The sequence below is a fragment of the Canis lupus genome, chromosome 1 (assembly GCF_003254725.2).
Source record: "Canis lupus dingo isolate Sandy chromosome 1, ASM325472v2, whole genome shotgun sequence".
NCBI lineage: Eukaryota > Metazoa > Chordata > Mammalia > Carnivora > Canidae > Canis > Canis lupus.
The window spans coordinates 105,810,424-105,825,412 of record NC_064243.1 but is presented as its reverse complement, the minus strand read 5'-3'; the positions used below and the strand labels follow the sequence as shown (position 1 = coordinate 105,825,412).

The window sequence follows — 14,989 nt, the reverse complement described above, 5'->3', positions numbered from 1 at the left end:
TGAGCCCCTCTCAGTCCTCAGCACCAGGGGTCCTGGAGCTGCCCCATGTAGGGGTTGAAGATGAAGGGGAATTCACCTGCCAGGCTCAGCACCTGCTGGGCTCCCAGCACATTTTCTCTAGCCTTTCTTGCAGAGTAAGTTGTAATACAGGTTCTAGGGGTGGACAGCCTGGTTAGGTGTTTGGGATGTGGAAGGGCCTGGGGCTGGGGCCAGAACTTCATCCTCTGTACCCTCTTCTGCAAGAAACCCCTCTTCCTGCAACTGTGTGAGAAACAGGAGAGCTCCTGGCCCCCGATCCTCACTCTGATCAGAAGGGCTCTCATGGGAACTGGCTTCTTCCTCGGTTATGGCCTCACCTGGATCTACTACACCAGGGGCATGGGCCTGTCCCTCTCCAGGAAAGTCTGGTGATGGGCCCCTGGATTCCAGGTGGGGCTGAGCTGTCCCCTCCTGCCTAGAGTTGGAATTAAAGTGGCGGCTCTCTGATCTGAAACCCGTGTCAGTTCTGCAGATGTGAAGGCCCTCAGAGACCGGGGCAGAGAGGCCTGACTGAGCCTCCCTTCTTCTCAAGACAGGACTAAAGCATGGACCTGGATCCCAGGGGGACAGATATGTGGATGTCATGGTCAGTTTCTTCCTGGAAACACTTGGCCTACACATCCTGTGATTGCTCCTTCATGTTCTATCTGGGCCGCTCCCCATCTACACACCTCCTCCCCCATCCCTGTTCGAGCAGAGGGACTAGCCTTTGGAGCCTTGTCTTCCCACCACTCAAGAGTTACCTTGTTAACACTATACAGTTTTTTTTTCACTATACAGTTTTTAACTCAAAATTTGGTTCCTATTATATACCAGATTTGTCACTTCCCCCCCTAAATTTGTACTTTTAATGGTCTGCATTCCACAAGCATTTATTACCTACTGTAGGCAGAGTAAAGCCCAGCATTCTCAAAGGTAACGATGAGGTTGAATGAAGGCCGTGCTGTGTTTTGTGACAAGAATCCTTATTAACAGCAGTACTAGATTATCAGTGGCCCCAGACTGTGAGCTTCACTCCAGCTGCCCTTCCAACCCAACCTCCCTAGGGCAACCAGAGAGAACACCTGAAAACACAAATCTGACCATTTCACTCTCCAACTCTAGCTTTAAGCCCATCAGTGCCTTCTATTTCTCATGAAAATAGTGAGAAAGTAGGAAATATGGTCCATGAGACCTGGCTTAGTCTGCCTGTCCCCCTTTTGAGTGTATTAGGCAGGGTTCTCCAGAGAAAAAGCACCAGAGATTTGCTATGAAGAACTAACTTAATTAGGGAGGCCAAGAGGTCCCACAGTCTGCCACCTGAAACTTGAAGACCAGGGGTGAAAAGCCAGGGGTGTAATTCCAGTCTAGTCCTAAGGCCTGAGAACCAGGGTTGCTGATGCTGCAAGTCCCAGTCCAAGGGCAGGAGAAGACCAATTTTGCAACTCACAGGCAGGCAGGAAAGGAATGAGTCTGCTCTTCCTCTGCTTTTTCTTTTCAGGCCTTCAACAGATTGGATGATGCCCACTGGCTTTGGGGAGGGTTATCTACTTTACTGAATCCACTGATTCAAATGCTAATCTCATGTGGAAACACCCTCACAGACATACCCAGAAATAATATTTAATCTGGGCATCTCATGGCCCAGTCAAGTTCTCACATAAAATTAATCATCACACTGGTCTAGGAAACCAACTTTCAGCACACACACACACACACACACACACACACACACACACACACACATACAGCTGGACACTGGTTGTTCTGAGTATTGAAATGATTGGCCATATCCTGTCCTTTGCTCAGGCAAGACAATGGGGCCCTGTGAATAGGCAAATGGCCCTTGTTCTCAAGTTAAAGAGATCCTGAGACAATGTCTTAGTAGGAGACACTGTTTTCCTGGATCCTTTGCATATCACTGTAAACTTTACTCTGGGCCACCTGCATCTACTTGAGTCACCCATCCTTGTACCAAGGGTCGATAGTCCTTGCCCCCAGAAATTCAGCCAGGTTTCCCCAACACCCTCCTTGCCTCCCAGCAACTGAGCAGCTGTTATGTCACGCTGACAAGGTGAGTCGCCAGAGCAGCCACAGGGTGTGGGAGCTGCAGTAATAACTGCCTCTCCACTGACCTTTGGAGCCTCATGGCTGCTGCTTCCCCTTCTGCCTTCTCTTGTGGTCAGCTTTAACCTGGAATCAAATGAGGAAGGAGATTCTTGGAAATGTAGTTCTCAGATCAAATGAAGGCCTCAGATCACCATTTTAGTCCTTGAAATATAGTATGTGGAAAAATTCATCTGGCCAGTAAACCTCCTGGCAGTAACCTCCTGTTACTTTTTCCCTATTAGCTGTGACTTGCATGGGCTACTATTTTGGTTATTTATTGCTGCACATCATGCCACCCTACAACCTGGTAGCCTGAACAATCATTTTATTCTTTCTCACAGTGCTGGTGATGTAAACTGGCCAGAGTCCAGCTAGGCAGTTGCACTCTTAGCTTGCTTTGGGCTCTTTCAGGGAGTTGTGTTGAGATGGTGGCTGGAACTGGGGCTGGGTGTCTGACCCTCAGATTCCTCTATGCAGCCTCTGTCTTCACCAGAGTCTCTGAATTGCTTACATAAATGCCCAGGAATCTGCAAGGCAGGAAACTACCAGGCCTTCTTAATATATGAGGTCTCAGAACACCTTGTCCTCCACATCCCGTTGATCAGAGCACTTGTGGAACAAACCTTGATTCAAAAGGAGATAGGGATACCTGGGTGGCTCAGTGGTTGAGTGTCTGCCTTTGGCTCAGGGTGTGATCCCAGGGTTCTAGGATTGAGTCCCAAATCGGGCTTCCTGTAGGGAGCCTGCTTCTCCCTCTGCCTGTGTTTCTGCCTCTCTCTGTGTGTCTCTCATGAATGAATGAATGAATGAATGAATAAATAAATAAATAAATAATTTTTAAAAAATAAAAAAGAGGAGGAGATAATAATAAACTTTATATCATAATGAAAGGAGCTCCATGTTTGTATAAAGGATGGGTGGTATTGTTTGGGGTTGTCTTTGAAGCTAGTTCCTACAGCTATTCATCTGTCTTCAGTGTTGACTGCCTCCCCTTGGGGATTACCCATTTCTGCTAAGGATGTTCAGAAAATGAAATGGAACGAGATATGTAAAAGAGCAACACAGAACCTTCACTTCCCCTGATCTTGGACCACTGACAACAGCCTGGCATTGTCTGTAGGACATTTCTGAGGGTGGATAGGATAAGGAGGAGAGACTCAGGTCTTCCCTTCCCCTGAAATTCCCCTCCCAGGTAGACCCAAGTCCTCCACAGCACATCTGACATGCTGACTGTCCAGACTCCAGACCTAGCATCCCTGTTCTGTGTGATTGGCCACTCCACAGAGCTGTGGACATGCCCGAAGTCAGCACTGCCCTCTGAATCAGCACCACAGACAGCACCACCGTGCTTTCTAAGAGCTACCCATAGGTAAGTTCTGCACAGAGAAAGCACCCCCTGTGGGTGGTGGCCTCACCTCTGCTGGGGCAGAGGTGATGTTGGTCACAGAGCACAAAGCTTGGTAGCTGGAGGAGGATTTCCAACACAGTGGAAGATTGAGTGGGATTTAGAACACAATACTGGAGAGTCCACAAAGTCTTGGGGTACCAAGATCATCTGTGGAATTCACATCCCTTGAGATTGCCTGAAACTCCCTACCATGTCTACTTGTTCCTGAAAACTCACCTTGCAGAATTCACCTTGCAGTCCAGAAGAGCAAGAACCCCGCCCATCCCAGCCTGTGCCTCTCCCATCCCAACCATCTACCCTATGGCATTGGAATCATCAGATAATCTGTCTTCCAACTAGATGATGCTCCCCTCAAAGGGCTAGGTCTCTCATATTCACTCCTTTACTGGAAACCTGAAGGCACAATGTAGATGCTTGTTGAATGAATGGTTGAAATTTCCTCTCTCACCTCATGAGAAGAGCTGATAATTCTTCACTGTCAGATTAACATAAGCTACCCATCTCCCAGCTCAATGAATCCTGGGCTGACAAAGATTGATGAAGGGGGTTCCTGTAGACAGTGGTGCCTAAGACAAAGTATCCTTATGATTTGCGCAATTCATTTGCCCACTCTGGACCTTGGTGTCTTCTGAAAGTTGGACCAGTGGGGCGAAAAGGCTTCCCAGCTCTGACAGCGTGTGGGTTGTAAATTCCTTTTTTTTTTCTTTTGTAAATTCCTTTTTTGCACACGGCTAGATTCTCTGTGACTTCCCTATATCTCCTCATTCTTGCTTTTCTTTGCAAACTGGGGGCCATGGAAACACACTGGGCCTGGCCCAGCCTTTCTAACTCTGATGCTGCAATTGACCCTGCTGGGAGAGAATGGGTTGTCTGAGACAGGGGGCTGGGAAGGGGGGTGGGGCTGCAAATGCAGGAATCATTGATGGTGTGGGAGTGCATAAATGCATGCTCAAATCCTGCCCCTTTCCTTCTCAGTGACCCCAGTGCTGACTGTACCCCTGGTTATGTGTAATGGTTCTGGGAAGGGGTAATATAGGACAGGAAGATTCATGAAGTTAAGTGGAAGAAAACAGTAATTTTTTCTGCGCATACAAAGTCTTAAGAAAACATGTGCAAAGCCATAGTATTGAAGACATCGTGCTCAGGTGATAAAACTGTGAAGAAAAGCAAGAGAACAATTTGCATTAAAGTAATGCTCGAGGATCCTTTGTGGGGGAGCAGGTGTGTGATAGGGATGAGGACCAAGGGGGAGGTCCAGGGTGCTCTATTTCTATCTAGTGATGAATCACTGAGTTGTTTTTGTGGGCGCCCTTCTTTGTGTGTATAATTCTCCCCAGAAAATGTGTCAAGAGAAACAACATCAGGGATCCCTGGGTGGTGCAGCGGTTTGGCGCCTGCCTTTGGCCCAGGGCGCGATCCTGGAGACCCGGGATCGAGTCCCGCGTTAGGCTCCCTGTGCATGGAGCATGCCTCTCTCTCTCTCTGTGTGTGACTATCATAAATAAATTTAAAAAAAAAAAAAAAAAGAGAAACAACATCAGTGGAAGGGAGTACCACCTACCAGGGTTCCCAGAACCTTTTCCCAGCCTCCAGCCACATAGTTAAAACTTTCTGTGAATTCAGTGTACGTCTCTTCTCTCACGAAACCAACACCATCTGAAGGGTGGAGGACACCTTGCTGGTATTACTCAGTCCGTGTCTCCTGCAAACATGACTTCTGGGAGCAGAACCTGCACTGGCAAAGCCCCATAGATTGCCAGGCCCTGCATGCTCTGCAGCATTGAAGAGGAGTATGGTCCCCAGAGATAGCAATGGTGAAGAAATCGTCTTGGTACCAGACAGCTGCGAGGAAGAGGGAAGGGGAAGTTTTTATCCATTTCTAAATCTGCCCCTTCTCTTCTGCACTTCTCCTCATACCAACCCCATGTACAATCACAGCCTCAAGTTCCCTTTTCTCCTTTGACTGGGGCTCCCCTCAATATCCTTGGAGTCTTTGCCTCACTGCCCGAGTGTCCCCCCTGCCCAGGCTTCCTATGACATGACCTCCAGCCTGGGGAGAGAGCAGCACCTCACCCTGCCTGTGTGTCCTCTGTCACAGGGAGCTCCAGGTGCTGGACAATTACTGTCTTCCCACTGGACAGTGACTCCCGGGGCAATGGCCAGGGCTAGTGTGTGACTTCATGAGCAGGGAGGGGATGCCCAAGACCTTGATGCCAAGGGAGGGAGGACAGTTTGTCTCCTACACCCCCAACCCCATCTCCCCCATCTCCCATGTCCCTGTGTTCCATCCTTGGCAGGACTGACTTCCACAGACGTGCACAGCCTGTGACTCAGGAGATCCAGCCAGAAGGGACTTGTTTTCACTTTGCAGAAAACAAGCCCAGAAGGGGACGGTATCAGCAGGGAAGCAGGAGATAGGGCTTGAGCCCTGTGCAATGTGTGAATTTGAGTGAGGCTCTCACCTTCTCTGGCCTCTAGGCCCAGAGTCCCCAGGAGTGGATGTGTAGTGGTGGATGGCTTATTTCCAATGGCTGTCCTGGCCCTGACAGCATCTGAAGTTCCTTCTCTGAGGAGGGTCACTGTCTGACATCACCTTCATTTTCCTGTCGGGGCTTCCTCTGAATCTTACAACTTTTAGTTTCTGAGAGACCAGCCTTAAGAAACAGACATCCGGGATCCCTGGGTGGCGCAGCGGTTTGGCACCTGCCTTTAGCCCAGGGCGCGATCCTGGAGACCCGGGATCGAATCCCACGTCGGGCTCCCGGTGCATGGAGCCTGCTTCTCCCTCTGCCTGTGTCTCTGCCTCTCTCTCTCTCTCTCTCTCTCTGTGTGACTATCATAAAAAAAAAAGAAAAAAAGAAAAAAAAAAAGAAACAGACATCCTGGGGACCCTGGCACTGCCAAGCCCAGACAGACATGATCCTGCTGCTACTGGCCCTGCTCTGGAGGAGGGAGGGGGCGGACTGCCAGAGGAGGCCCAAAAGGGAGCTCTAGGGGGATTACAGGCTGCAGGTGAAGGGCTTGATGGCAGTGCAGGACGGCTTGTGTGTGCATGTGCCTTGCAGGTTCTCGCACCCCCGGGGCAACTGGTCTCACTCTACCCCAGCTCTCAGTTACTGGTTCTGGGAAAGGGTCAATGTATTCCAGGATGCTCCAGTGGCCACAAACAACCCAGGTCCTAAAGTGCAGGAGGAGACCCAGGGCCGATTCCACCTCTTCGGGAACACCCGGACCTATGGCTGCTCCCTGGACATCAGAGACTCCAGGAGTGGGGACAGTGGAAGATACTTTTTTCAGGGGGGGAGGGGAGAGTACAAATGAAATGGAGTTACACATCTAACCAGCTCTCTGTGCGTGTGACAGGTAAGGGACAGACTCCAGGAAAGACCATAGGGGAAGGACAGGGGTCTTGGGACATAGCCAGGATGGGACACACTTCCCAGGAGGCACTGGAGGTAACCCATGTTGGGGCTCAGAGGCAGGAGCTGAACCAAGCCTGAGGCTTCTCTCAGGGCCACACCTTGAACCTTCTCCTGATCCCTGTGTCTTCCCCTCTCCCCTGTGACAGCCCTGACCCACACACCTGACATCCTTATCCCGGGGAACCTAGAGTCTGGCCATCCAAGGAACCTGACTGCTCTGTGCCCTGGACCTGTGAACAGGACATGCCTCTCATCTTCTCCTGGATGTCACCGCCCCTCACATCCCCAGGACCCAGGACCCTCCTCTCCTCAATGCTCACCTTCACCCCACAGCCCCAGGGCCATGGATGGCATGCCTCTCACCTGTCAGGTGACCTTGCCTGGGGCTGGAGTAACTATGATGAGGACCATCCATCTCAACATGTCTGTAAGAGCCAGGCCAGGACCCCCCTGCTAGGTCCCTGACTGGGTCCTGAGGGCAGTGGGGTGGGGGGTCAGGGTCTGGGACACTGGTACTGGTTCCAAAATCTGGGCTGAGAGGGATCAGGAGGACACCTGTCTCCACCTTTTCCCCATTTATGCAGCTCATGGGGACAGAGGGCCAATGTCCACCAGCCCCCTCCATTTACATGAATCTACCATGTCTTTCTGTCCCAGACTCTCCACAGAGTTTGATGGCAACTGTCTCCCAAGGAAATGGCATAGGTAGTTTGGAACCTCCTCCTGGGGTGTGGGGAGTGAGGGCAGGGCCGGGTCCCCCCTGTGGGTAAACCCATTGGTCTTCCCCCTCCCCAGCCCCCACGGCCTTGTCCCTCTCAACCTCCCCTTCCCCCACTTCTGCCCTCCCCACTGTTATCAGGAGAACAAGGAGAACAGGGCAACAGCAGCCCACAGATCTGCCCCTTATCATGTATCTCCTGATGACTCCTCCTGCCCTGTCTTTTATTTTCTCTAACAACTGCTTATTTAGGTACTTCTGAACAGGTAATATATTCACATGGACAAACATTCAGAATGCACAGCAGAGTCTGTCCTCAGACACCCAGTCCCCTCCCGGGAAGTGACACTTTTTTTTTTTTTAATCCATACAAACATTTATTCTGTCCCTGTCGGGTTGGGGGGCTCCGGGCTCCCGGCCCTAGGGGGGTTGCAGGCCTTTACAGACAGCCCCTGGGGGAGGGCGGGGCTCTGGCGGGAAGGCAGGGTCCAGAGGCTGATGGGCCCTGGAGGGGTCCCGAAGGCGAGGCCCTGGGGGGTAGGGGGTAGGGGGGCTGGCTTGGTTCCCAGAGGTCACGGAGTCCAGGCGGGTTTGGGGAGGCCAGTTCCCACCCATCCGACCCAGGCCTGGCTGGACTCTCGGTCCTGGTGGCTGCCAAGGTGCCAGCTGGCGGCACCGATCCTCTAACTCCTCCCCCCTGCCCCGCCCCCCACAGGGAAGGCAGCACCAGGGCTTCTCCAGCTGGGGAAAGCAAGTAGTCATCGGATTTAAATTACAAATAATAAAAATAACAATACACACACACACACACACACACACACACCCAGGAAAAGCCTGCCCGGCAGGAGAAGGGGCAGAAGTGGGAGGCTTGGCTGCCGGGGACTCAGCAGGGCCCACTGGGCGCCGGGTGGAGTCTGGCCCGGCCTCATCGGCGTCAGCAGCAGTCTCCAGAGGACAGAAGTGGGGGGGCAGAGAGGCGGGGCGGCGCAAGGGGCGGGGGTGTCGGGCCTCCGGGTGGTCTCGGGCTCGTCCACTCTCTCTGTTTCCGTGTCTCGGCGACGTGGACAGGGCTAGCTCTCGAGATTTACTGCACTGTTTTGGAAGAGGCCTGGGATAGAGGCCGGGCCGGGGCTGCGGGGGAGGCGGGCAGGCGGCAGCCGTCGCCGCTTGGTCTGGGCGTCTTCTCGGATCTTCCAGATCACCAGGCGCATGAGGCGCTGGGGACCTCGCCGGAGCTGTGCCCGTCCACGTCGTCCTGGATGATCTGAGGCAGTCAGAGCACGGACGTGTCCACCACGGTGCTGTGGATGACCTTCAAGGCCAGCGGGCCACTCTCCAGGCTGTGTCCGGTGAGGACGATGTCGGCGCTGAACATGCGCAGCAGGACAGCCTGGACGTCCCAGAGCGAGATGCTCGTGTGGGCGAGGTCAGCCTCAGTCACCCCCGAAAACCTGGTGTTGTAGTCCACATCTCATTGTCCGGCTTGACGAAGGTGTCCTAAACCACCTGCATGTCCGTGTCCACCACCGTGACACACGTCAGCTCCAGGCCATACGTGGTGTAGGACATTTCACAGTCAGGGGCGTAAATCCCCGGGTGGGCGTCTTCCGAAGGTTATTTATTTTTATTTTTATTTTTTTTAATTTATGATAGACATAGAGAGAGAGAGAGAGAGAGAGAGAGAGAGAGGGGCAGAGACACAGGCAGCACAGGCAGAGGAGAGGGGGAGAAGCAGGCTCCATGCCCGGAGCCCGATCCCGGGACTCCAGGATCGAGCCCTGGGCCAAAGGCAGGCGCGAAACCGCTGAGCCACCCAGGGATCCCCCCCCCGCAAGGTTCTTTATCGAAAGTCTTCACAGAGCCTGCGGGGTTTTCCTTCCCGCCGTCCTGCACCCTGCACGTGTCGCTTGGCGGCAGCCCGTGGAGCCGATGGCGGCCGAGCAGCGCGTGGACGGAGTCTCCCAGCCGCGCCGCAGTGGTAGTAGCTCTCCTCCTCCTCCTCCTCCTCCTCCTCCTCCTCCTCCGCGGCCCCGCAGCCCCAGCCCGACGCAGACACGAGGTACTCCCTGCCACACCGGCAGCAGATCCTGCAGGAGGAGTCCTTGGGCTTCTCCTCCGCGGTGAAGATGACGGCGCCCCCCCCCCCCCCCCCCGCCGCCTGCCGCTGGGGGCGGGAAGGGGTATCCGTTCTCGTTCTCCTTGAGCTGGTCCCCCTTAGCAGGTACTCCCTGATGCGCCGTACACGGCGGCCCCTTTCAGATCCCAGCCTCCGCCCCTGGGGCTGCTCCGGAGGCTGAGCCAGAAGCTGCCTTTGGTGGCCAACCTGCCTCCCAGCACCAGACCAGGCACGGAGCTGGGGACCAGGCCCCGCAGCTTCTTGAGGATGGTCACAGCGACGTTCAAGTAGATGTTCTTGCTGGGACTGCGGTCATAGGCCACCTTCTCCTCGTTCGGTGCCTTCTCTATGGCTTCGTGGTTTGAAGAGCAGAACTTGAGGCATTCCTCAATGAACAAGTTCAGATACTGCTGGCAGATGACTGTGGGGACTTTGCCCCCAAACTCTTTCGGAATAATGGGCTTCTTTAAACTCTGTAAAGTTGGGCTGTGGGCAACGCACCTGGGGGTGACGGTGGTGGTGGTCTTGGATGCCATGCCTGACAACCTGTGCTCCTTCAGGGGCTGGCTGCCCCACTTGGGGCCATTGGGTGGCTGGCTGCTGCTGGTGGTGAGGGTCTTCTTGGCACCTGTGGGGGCTGCAGCCAAGCAGGGGTTGGGGACATGGACGATCCTCCTCTTCTCACCAGGGGCTGAGATGTGAATGGAGGATGGCTTCTCTGTTGGCTGCTGGGCAGCCTGGAACCAGGTGGCTGAGTCCCTCTGGGCCTGCTGGGCGCACGGATAGCACACTTCAGAGATGTGATGTCCATAGGCTGCTCTGAGCCTCAGTGTGTTCGCCTAGAGGGGTCCTATGCTATCAGTAGTACAGAGTGTTCACCTTCTTCTCTGTGACTGTGCACTGTTCCTTCCCACGGATGGATTCTGCTTCTGTGTGCATCTTCTCCTAATGGAAAATCATGGCGGGACCCCTGGGTGGCTCAGGAGGTTGAGTGTCTGCCTTTGGCTCAGGGCGTGATCCTGGGGTTCCGGGATTGAGTCCCGCATCAGGCTCCCTGAGAGGAGCCTGCTTCTCTCTCTGCTTGTGTCTCTGCCTCTCTCTGCCTCTAATGAATAAATAAATAAAATCTTAAAAAAAAGAAAATCATGGCATTCATTTTATTCTATTAGCCAAAATGCTGTGATAAGTAATCTTGTGTCTTTTTTCACAACGATGTATGCATGCCTGTGGGATACATTCCTAAAAGCAAAATGTAGCTTTTATGTTCTTTTCAGTTGAGGTATGTGGCCAGTTGTCCTACATGGAGGGTGGACAAGTGAGCATTCCCACCAACAAGGGGAGAAAGCGTGCCTTTTCCTGCACTTCAACCTACTTCTGTTTCTCTGTCCCCTCATCTGGTCTGTTTTCAAGTCCTTCTGCTTTCTCTCTATCTTTTGTCTCTCTGACCCTCTGTCTCCTTTTCTCTAGCATCCATAGCCCTGGAGAACGGCTCATCTCTTTCTGTCCTGGAGGACCAGTCCCTGTGCCTAGTCTGTGTCATCAACAGCAACCCCCCCCCCCCACGCCAGGCTGAGCTGGGCCTAAGGGAGCTTGACCCTGTGCTCCTCAAATCCCTTGAACCCTGGGATGCTGGAGCTGCCTCAAGTGCGAGAAGATGAGGGTGAATTCACCTGCCGAGCTCAGACCATGGTGGGCTCCCAGCATTCCTCCCTGAGTGAGTGCACCTGTAGGGTGGGGCTGAAGATTGACAGCACCACCCCCAGCACCCTTAGCAGCCCCTGAGCCTTGCAGGGGAGCTCAACTTTGGTCTGTGCTTCCCTGTGAGGCCAGGATTTTCCCTGCCACATACAGCATCACTGTCTTCTTCCTGCCAGACCAGGGCTGTAGGGTGGGGTGAAGGCTGGGAGGGGAAGCTGGGGGAAGGACATAGGTCTTGAAAGAGGAGCTGGGGTCTGCTCAGGCGTGTCTGGGGACACAGGTCCTTGATTTGTAGGGCAGAGAGGAGGGTGAGACAAGTGAAGCACTCACCATGAGCACAAAATTTAAGGGGAAGCCAAGAAACCTCAGTAATGAGAAGTAATACTGCAACGCAGTGTTTTTAAAAATAAAAGTGAATGCAAAATAAATATTACCATGAACAAAATATCCACATTTTAAATAAAGATAGGCTGCAATCCAGCCTCTGTATGCCTCCCTCACTCAGTCCTAATCCCCTCCCCCAGACCCAGGTATCTGTGTTTGGAGTCTGGCAGGGGGGCTACAAAACAGGAATCTGGGCTCCTCCAGAGAGTGGGAGAAGGTACCAAGTTCTTGGAGAGGAATCACCAATAATCCAGTCTGTCTGCAGGAAACGCATGGCCTTTATCAGAAGGGGTGCTGGGGGCAGTTGGGGGAGCAGCTGCTATGGCTTTGCTCTTCTTGTTTCTCTGCATCATTGTCATCACGTGAGCATTGACCCTGGGGAGGGAGGGAGGGATAGCCTTGGGGTGGGAAGGGCAGGGGGACACAGAATGGAGGGACTTGGGTGGGTCAAGACCCCGAAGCAAGGGAAGGAAGGAAGTTGATGGCACCTGGCTGAGTCTGTCACAGAATTCTGGCCCCATTGCCCAGGATGGATAACACTGGGGTCTCCAGAATGGGACCACCACCCTAGCACCTCCATCACCCTCTAGCCCCTTAAGAGAGAACAGAGGAGGGAGTCAGTCTGCCCACAGCCCCCTGAGCTGGCCAGACTGAAAGGCTCCCTGTTCTCTTCTCTCAGAGTGAGATCCTGCAGGAAGAAAGCCACAAGGCCAGCAGTGAGCACCAGGAATGTGGGTATGGAAGATGCAAATGCTGTCACGAGGTCAGTCTCTCAGGTGAGTGACCTGGACATCTTGCCATCAAGCTCCTCCCTAAGGATCCCCCATCTTTATTACAGCACAACCACCCCCTCTTCTTTCTTTAAGGCCAGGCATGGAGGAGTCACCTTCTCATTGTCCTCCCTTTCTTCTCCTACAGCTCCAAATTTACCGTGTCTTGTCTATTTTTCCTTTTAAGAACAGCTAGTGTCAGCCTCCCCCCAATCATGACCCCCACCATTGCCAAGTCTTCATAATCTTTTCCCTGGACCCCCTCATCTTCTTGCTTCTCATCTCCCTTGTCCTACACCAAACAGTTATCTAAAAACCATCATTATACAGTTCTTGCATTTGAACTGTTTGTCCTCATTGTCTAGACCGGAGACTGGAGACTTTTTATATCTAGGGCCAGATAGATATTTTTGGTGGATGGTGGATATTTGCAGGTATTACAGTCTATTGTAAGCACCCAACTCTGCTGTTGTTGAGTAAAAGCAGCCATAGGCCATATGTAAATGAATGAGCACAGGTGTATTCCAATAAAAGTTTATTTACAGACACAGGCAATGGGCCTTATTTGATCCTTGGGCTATAGTTTGCAGACCCCTTACTCAGAGAATAAAGTCCAAACCCCTTACCTTGCAGCCCTGCAGATTCTGACCTCTCAAGCATCTGCCTCTCCAGAGGGACTAGGATTAAGGTGAAGTGAGGGAGAAACTAGCCCCAGATGCAAAACTGAAGGGAGTGCCCAAAAATCTCAGTGATCCAGATAAATGTTTTAATACACCATTTAAAAAATCAAAATTAAGGCAAAAAAATCCACGATGAGGAAAATATAAAACATCTAAACAATGACAGAATCAGTAGACTTAAGTTAGTTACAAATTATTTAAGATCATCACTGAGTCCAGAGAAATTGTCAAACATGGCAACATTCTCAACTGAAAATGAAAGAAGCAGAGAGGGCAGCTCTGGTGGCTCACTGGTTTAGCGCTGCTTTCAGCCCAGGTCATGACCCTGGAGACCCAGGATCAAGTCCCACATCAGGCTCCCTGCATGGAACCTGCTTCTTCCTCTGCCTGTGTCTTTGCCTCTCTCTCTGTGTCTCTCATGAATAAATAAATAAAATCTTTAAAAAAAAAAGAAAGAAAGAAGCAGAGAAATTGATTTTGAAAATGTCCTCTCTGCATTTGCTTCCAGTAAAATAAGAAAAGCAAAATTATCATAAATTCTAATTTGAGTATAAATAAAATCTTTAAACAGATTTTATTTAGTGTGCAATAATATTTCAGTTATTTTAATGTTGTAGGAAAAATGACCATTAAAAACACACAGAAACATTTTTTTAGGGACACACAGAAACATTTTTTAGGGACACACATGTTTTTTTCTGTCTCAAGCTCCAAATGGTTCAGAAAGTCACTTTTACTTTCTACTCCATCCACTCCTCTGGATCTTTGCATGGGCTCTGCCTCTTTCCTCAAATGCTCTTCCCTCCCTTTTCTACTTCTTCATTCCCGTTAGCCTTCATGCTCCATTGTAAACCTCACATTTTTCATCCACTTATATTGAGTGTGACTGGAAACCTTTGGAGGATCTTGAGCAAAGTACCATGTGTGCTTTCATTCATTAGTTGTTCAGGAGATGTTACTGAGCATCTGCCAAATGACAGGCATTTCAGGTGCCAAAGATTCATCTATGAAAAAAATTTTTCTTCTTTTTAAAAGATTTTATTTATTTACTTATTTGAGAGAGAGAGAAAGAACATGAGTGGGGGGAGGGGCAGAAGGAGAGGGAGAAGTAGATGACCGTGCTGAGAAGGGAGCCTGATGTGGGGCTGGATCCCAGGACCCTAGGACCATGACATGAGCTGAAGGCAAATGCTTAACCCATTGAGCCACTCAGCTGCCCTTTTAAAGATTTTAAGTAACTTCTACACTGTGGGGCTTGAACTCATGATCCCAAGATCAAGAGCACATGCTCCACTGACTGAGCCACCCAGCTGCCCCATCTATGAAAAAAATTTTTCATCTTGTGCTCAATGAACTTTTAGTCTAGACAGAGGGATACAACCAAACCAATCAAACAAACAATTGAACAACAAATAAGTGACTACAATATGAAAGATAGACATATACTTTGGGGAAAATACAGGGTGCAGAGACTGAGAGTGCTGGGGAGATGGCTTATGCTTTTTTTGTTGTTGTTGTTGTTGTTATTCTTTATTTATTGTGGTAAATTTACCACTTAGGTATCTTTAAATGTGCAGTTGTGCAACAGATTTCTAGAACATTTTCATCTTGCAAAACAAACTCTACATCTATCTATCGAACAGCAACTACCCACTTCCTCTGCCAC

General features: G+C 51.2%; 1 pseudogene; it reads left to right on the top strand.

Annotated features, from left to right (window-relative positions):
- Positions 1-2,416: 2,416 nt before the first annotated feature.
- On the top strand, positions 2,417-13,340 carry LOC112643692 (sialic acid-binding Ig-like lectin 8; annotated as a pseudogene).
- Positions 13,341-14,989: the final 1,649 nt, after the last annotated feature.